Below are 6,169 nucleotides of genomic sequence, written 5' to 3'. Positions count from 1 at the left end.
CACACACACACACAGAGGGTGGGAGATGGTTTACAGCCCAATTACCCAGCCTGCCTCTGTGCTAGAAGGGGGCTCTAAATCTTTGGATTCTATTGTACACAATATTAACCTCTGTTACTCTCGCTCTCCCTCTTTGCGCCCATCAGCTACATAGATCTCCTCACTGCTCTCATTTTTCATGGGATGCTGTTAAACTATCCTTTATTTCTCCATCAAGAGCTTCACATTTCATCTCAAAGGATTCATTTTGCTTCAAGCGAAAAAGGAGTATTTGGGTTTATTGAAGTAATATTTTTATAGTTTTGGCCATTTTTATCGATTATGAGAACTGAACTTCTGAACTCTTTTCTTGTGTCCCCTTCCTCCTCCAAATAAAATCTCTCTCTCTCTCTCTCTTTCAAATCCTCAATGGTACTGTGTTTTTTAATTGTCATAGCTAGCTAGTTGCAGCAGTAATAGTAGCACAGCAAATGCAAATTGAGTAGTTAATTGGGTGATGTACTGAATTTCTTGTGAACTGATGACCTACTTGAGTACGAAATCAGTATCTTGTTGTTGGGGGCATGATGAGGGAAAATGCAGCACAGAGAGACAGTGTAATTACCACATGAATAGTTTATAAAGTTATTGCGGCTCGGTGGTAAATGTTTCATATCCTGCTACAGAGCAAATCTGTGTGCGCACAAAATTATAAGAAGTGGTTAAAGACCAGTATTGTTTTGGGAAGTTTCCAGATCTCGGAGCATTTAAGTATAATGTACCAATATCATGGTCATAATTACAAAAAGACAACCAAGCTTGTATGAAACCTGTATTTCCTTCTTTAGAGTGATTTCACAGTGCCATATAATATCTCTAAGAGTGTGTTGCGCCAGACTGATGTTGCTATATGAATGAAAAACTCAATATGTGACACAACCGAAGAAGGTTTCTGTGAATGGATGCAGCACGATTGTGTGCAGGCACAGAGTATGTCAAGTCCAAATATCACTGAGTTTCATCATCCCACAACAGACTAAAAAGCTACTAGACTCGAACCAGATGCCCCTCAGACTCATGATCCATCCATCTATTCGCTTCACCCCCTCCTCCATCCATTCATGGCTGCTATGGGCCCTAGTTGTCATGGTTACTGTGTCCTTGCCGTCGCTAAGCCCGGATTGCGACTTGTGCCGCCAGGAGCAAAAAAGGTTTATGATAACACATAAACACACACTTCTCATAAATCCTTTTCTGTCTTCTGGTATATTAGTTTGGCTTCAAATACATATGCACACAAACATACGCTCAGTTTCTCTCTGTCTCTCTCTCTCTTTCAGACTCCCTCACACACTCACGCACACACACAAAGACACTAGTACAGTAGTGATTACACAGGGCTACTCGGACAGAGAGGCAGCCCCATTAATCATCCAGTGTGTGCATTGTCTTGTATATAAGTCTGTGTATTCTCAAATGTCTCTAATATAAGAGTCATAAGCTACATTGGCAACCTTTAAAGGCCATCATAATATATTACTTTGAGAAAAATTCAGATAAATTCATTGTCATGCAGTGCGGATGGTGTGGGGAGGATTCTGGCATCAAATTGCATATTGAAGTAGAGTCTGAAGGCACAAAAGTGCTCTATTTGGGAAGATGGAGGCTGGCGAATGTTACCTGGAAGCGTCATCTAAAAAATGTTTCCTGTGTGCTTGTGTATGGCCTTGCCTCTGGTACCACCTCTTGTATCACAAAGAGGATGTTGGGAGATGGAGACAGAGGAACACAGTTGCCATAGTTTCGCTTTTCTCCCTTACAAATGTTCCAATCACCCTTTAAAGTTTTCATTAATATGGATGCCTATGGTGTTTGTTCTTGCTGCTCTGCCCTTTCTTTCTCTCTCTTGATTTAATAAAACGTCCGCTGCAACCTTTTTCATGATTCTGTTTAGTGGTTTATCTTTCCAGGTTAAAGTCCTTTTTGTGTGTTCTGTTTTTCATTATACTTTTTTTTTCTCATCTTTTTCTCTTTCTCAACAGTTTAAAGTGTTCCTTTCAGGAGCTTTTAACCTTTGACCTTTGTTGCCATGGCAGCAGTGTCATATGCACTACAGGAAATGTCGTCGATGCAATTAAATAACATTTTGTTGTCAGTTTATTTACAAATTAGATGAGAAATCCACTGATCTGCTAACCCTCCTACATACAGAGACATCTCGATGTAATACTGACACCTGAATGTCAACTTCAATGATGAATTTGCTCTTTGTGTCAGTAGCAGCACACTACTCATCGTAACTGTGTGCTGAGTGCAGGGATACAGAACTTTATTAGAAAAATGGCCTTTGGGAGGAATTTAATTCACACTGATTTAACATATTCTGACATGGCCAGAGGCATGGCTCCAAGTTTTCACCAGCAAATTTGTATGTACCAGCCCCATCTGTCATATTTCTAGCAGCAGTCTTCATTCATTCCTAATTCTAAACTCAGCTAGAGTGAGCTTCACAAAAATGTTGATTTTTACTTTTGCTTTTTGTCAGCGTTTGCTGCTTGTTCTCATAAAAAGCAATTAATACAGCATTGATGAAATTCAAATAAATGAATCTTTTGTGTCATGAAGGTTTCAGTGACAAATATTTAAATCATAAATTTGGGTTATAAGCTTAGTTAATTATCATTAAGAATTCTGATTCATTTTTAGCCATCAAAATCCTTTTTTAATTTAAATCCACCCTAAAATCAATGCAATTTCCATTGGAGTCTTTCACCCGAGCATGCAGTGACATACATTAGTGTTCCCTCAAACCGCTTAGTTGACATTTATTTGGCTTCAATGAACACAACAAAGGGTGGCAGTTCCAGCCTTGTTAAAGATTTCTTTTCAGCTCAAGTGTGCATGCAGTGGAGTTCACATATGAACAAGACTGATAGTCAGACGTGGAACAAGGCACAAGGTTATCAATGGTGTTTAAGACACGAAGGCTCAGGAAGCATGCACCAGTGTTTTGATTTATGTCCTGTGTGTTTTGTGTGTGCGTTTTTTTGGCAAGCGGTTGGGTTGATATTTAAGGAAAGCGGAGAACCATGAGAGGGAGGAAGCAGGAAATATTGACTGAGATATGAAGCTGCTATTTTAGACCACTCTAGCTGGTGTGAAGGGTTTGAACTATGAGACTGGTAATGGGTACAGAGTGTGGGGATGGCAGAGAAATAAGATATGACTGACAAAACATCATGCGATGTTATTGTTTGTGTGCTTATGGGGATGTACTCTGTACGTGTACATGCACATACATGTTTCTCAATACTCTACTGCATGGTGATGTAGAGTGCTGCACATTTCCACTGCAGTCAGCCGGCTTAGCTTTAACTCCGATGACCTCATTGTTTATATTAGCAGCATCCAACGTTTTTTCTCTTCTCCATCTCATCCATCTCTTCTACTTATCTCTATCCCTCTTTTGTTCTCTCTTACTCCATCCTGCCATTGCTGTCCCTTTCTTTTTTTTAAGATTTATTTATTGACCATCGCTGCCACTGTGAATATTACACAAGGCCATTATGGCCCCATGTCAACTGGCCTAGCGCTGAACTGCCTATCATCTTACTGCTATCCCTGCTGCTGCTATTAATATTGCAGATGCCAACACAGGATTTCCTGTAGCATCTGTGCTAATCCTGTGTTACCTCTGGTAGCATCCACCATTAGCTCATCTATGGCATTTGATTTAAAACAAGCATACGTGCCAGTTGAGGCTCCTTGTACACTAAACACTTGCTAGTGTCATTTGGTGCAGTGTATTACAAGGTTGGGTAGTAGTTTTATGTGTTTTTGTAATATCTAACTGGTTTGTGACCACAAATCTGGTTATTTATACAACTTTATTTGTGTTTTGGAGTATGTGGTTGCCATGGCTGTAATTGGATGAGGGGATGAGACAGATGGTACAGTCTGCTAAAAGGGTGGGTATTAACCTTAATGCTGGCCTCCACCTCAAGGGTCAAAACTTCTTACCTGTCTGGGGATTGAATGTCCATCTGCAGCACTGCTTCTTCCAAGTCCTTCTCTCCTTCCATCTCTCCCCTTTTTCTGTACCTGTCAGTCAATGGTGTCACACCAGGTGTTGCTAGAGGGCAAAAAGAGAAAGTGAGAGAACAAATGGGACAGGGGAAAGGACAGAATGAAGGTGGACAGATGGAGAGGCGGTTGGGCAAAGTGTAAAGAAGGTGCAGGAGCAGCCTGTTTATCAAATGGGGAAAAAGATAATGAAAAGGAGAGAAACTAGTTGAATGAATGAGTCGGCCCGGCCCTTCAAAATATAGCGGCACTCTTTTTGCTACCTGCCTTCAAACTTGATGAAGGGGGAGCGAGGACATAGTTTCAGACTGATAAAAACAGAGAGAGACATTCCAGTCTCTTAGCTGACAGATTTAGGTGCCTGCCTGCAGAGATGTCTGGACACTGGTGCACAAAGACACAAGTGTGTAGACAATCACGCACACATACAGGCCTCTTTTGGTAACAAAAACTAGAAGTCCCTGTATCAGTGTATAACCGTACAGCTGTAGACATACATTCCTCAGTTTAGGAAAGCTTTCATATTATTTGTTCATACCTTTATTCTCCCTTGAATCAGTGTTACTAAGAATATTGGACATACAAACACACACCGAACAAACTTTTGGTTTGGATTAGTTTTGTACATTAAAAGACAATTTGATGAATCTGATTGCCAGATTAACTTATAAGTGATAAGGATTCATTGATTATTAGTAAAGCTAATAGTTACAACTTATAAATGCCTTGTATAGGGTGTTTTTATTAGAAATCTGTGCCAAAAAATATGCTTATCTTCATAGTGGTGTTATTTTTGACATACTGCTTATGATACTTTCAAGAGTCACTTCTCTTTAGTTCTAATTATGTCATCACAAAATCTTAGTCATAGTCTAAGTAGTGCTGCAGAGTGACTATGCAGTGTATTTTTCGCGTGTGTGTGCTCTCATGCAGACAAAGTCTAGTGTAGGATATTTGTTTTCACAGTAATGAGACTGGACCACGGTTGGTTGGATGGGTGTTTAGACTACTCTGTCTCCCTCCATGTACACTAGTCATTTATGCCGTCTCCCACTCTGGACTCTCTCTCTCTTGTTTTTTTTCTCCTCTTCTCTGTTCCAACCGTCAGAGCTGTCAGGCATTTGAAAACGTGCAGGTGCCGCTGCTCTGTTTTCCAGGAAAGAGGGGAGGCTACAGCGAGAGACATGGAGACAAATACTGTAATTGTCTTGTGTTCTTCAACTCACTCACTGCCTGAATGAACTTCTTCTACACTGTACATGCCATTTTTTCACAGCGCTTTCTCTCTCCTCCTTTACCACATCCAGTCTTCTTTTTATGGGATTTTTATGGGTCTCTCTTCTAAATTATTGTCATATGTGGCATGTTAGGCCTGCAGTGTACTCCTTTGAGACACTTCAACATGTGTGACCTTTCCTGCTGTGATTGGACAGTTTTTGAGCAGCAGGCCGACCTCCGTCACCACCCACATGCTGCCTCTCTGTCCCACGTTTTGTCTCCCTCGCTTTAATTGATGTCAGAACTAGCAGTCAGATTTGGAGGAGGCAGGAGCTAACAATGTGAACATGCCCTTACTTGGCTAAAGCTCCAATCTAATAAGACTCTTCTCAGCAGCCCTGGCTACTGGCCTGACTGTAGACCTGCACTGGCCCCTTGTGTTTATCAAAAATCATTACACCAGGGGTGTCTCTGACAGACAGTACATCTGCTTTCTAGCTTTCAGAAAGACAGATGTTACTGAAGGTGCAGGTGCAGACTCAACTACAACTTCTAGTTACAACTGATGCATTTGGTTAGTTTTTTTAGCTTGATTTGATGTTGAATTTGTCATGAGAGGTTTATTGTACAGAGGACGTTCATGATTTGAAGACTCTCCCAGATTCTCGCCAAGCATGCATCAGCTTGCAGTCAATTTCCTCCCTTACTCTGGGAACTCCTGTGTTTGCCAACAGTGGCTTTTGTAATCAGACAGAGTGCCTAATTATGCAAAGTGAAAATGGTTTGTTTAACTTCACATCAAAACTGTGATTTGAACAGACTTCTGTGCTTCTGCAACAGTGTCTTTTCCTCGTATTCCTCCGTCCCTTAAAGAAGCACTTCACCCGTG

The 6,169-nt window shown here is 40.9% G+C and overlaps 1 protein-coding gene across 1 annotated transcript in view; it reads left to right on the top strand.

The window, feature by feature from the left end:
- rps6ka1 (ribosomal protein S6 kinase a, polypeptide 1) overlaps positions 1-6,169 on the top strand; it is a 40,100-nt gene that overhangs the window by 21,602 nt on the left and 12,329 nt on the right. The window lies entirely within an intron of this gene.

The sequence above is a fragment of the Morone saxatilis genome, unplaced genomic scaffold, assembly GCF_004916995.1.
Source record: "Morone saxatilis isolate NCDOM2014 unplaced genomic scaffold, NCSU_SB_2.0 Contig3, whole genome shotgun sequence".
Classification (NCBI taxonomy): domain Eukaryota; kingdom Metazoa; phylum Chordata; class Actinopteri; family Moronidae; genus Morone; species Morone saxatilis.
This window is presented reverse-complemented; position numbering and strand designations above follow the sequence as displayed.